Raw genomic sequence first — 871 nt, 5'->3', positions numbered from 1 at the left:
TACACATATATATCAGTGGAAGTGGTGGTGGATCCAAATGGTTCCAGGGAAGCTAAAACAAAAACAAAGTTTTAGGTATGGAATATGTGATCTCAGCTACTCCAATCAGTTGATTCCACCTCCGTGGATACAATATGTGTTACAAGAGATGGGCATATGGCATCAGCCAGTGCAAAGAGAGTTAATCTTGAGACATTTGGTGGGAATGCTGAGATAAACACACTCTCCTCCACAGAGCAAATGTATTCCAGGAAGCATGTGTTCCACAGATCTGCTTGTAGTCATCATGGTATTACAAGTAGAGTCACTTTAAAATGAGACCAGCTCTTCAGAAGGCAGGCTGGAAAGGCAAAGAGATTGTATCTTCAGTGCTGAGCTCATACAGGTAGCTCAAGCACTGCCCAAACAAATCCTAACTTTGAGTTTTTTAGTTGTAAAAGTTAATACAATACTCTATGATTTTTAAGCCACTTTGGGCTGGCTTTTCTATTATTTGCAAGCAAAGTATCCTAGCTAATGTAAGCACTCATGGTAGGAACATCCTTCCTATGTTATATTTCTCCATGTTGAGTAGTTCTGTGGCAACTGGGACTTCCCCACTTCGAATTGCTCTTTGTTTCCCTCTGAGTGCTGTTTCCATATTAGATGTCAAAGAGTTTTGTCCTGTTTATTAGTACATTTAATTTCTTTTACTGTTTTATTAGATTTCTACATAGAGTTCTCAAAAAGAGTTCAACATTATACTTTTTTTTTTAAATTTAAATCATGTAGAAATGCTTAGGAAGCCATAAAATCCTTATGAACAATTTTATCAACTTTCTTAAGTTCAGAGTAGTTGGAGACGTTTAATACAGCAATGTGTAAAATTCTA

Source organism: Propithecus coquereli, unplaced genomic scaffold (assembly GCF_000956105.1).
Source record: "Propithecus coquereli isolate 6110/MARCELLA unplaced genomic scaffold, Pcoq_1.0 Scaffold263, whole genome shotgun sequence".
Taxonomy (NCBI): domain Eukaryota; kingdom Metazoa; phylum Chordata; class Mammalia; order Primates; family Indriidae; genus Propithecus; species Propithecus coquereli.
The sequence above is the reverse complement of the archived record's forward strand: the minus strand, read 5'-3'. Positions refer to the sequence as shown.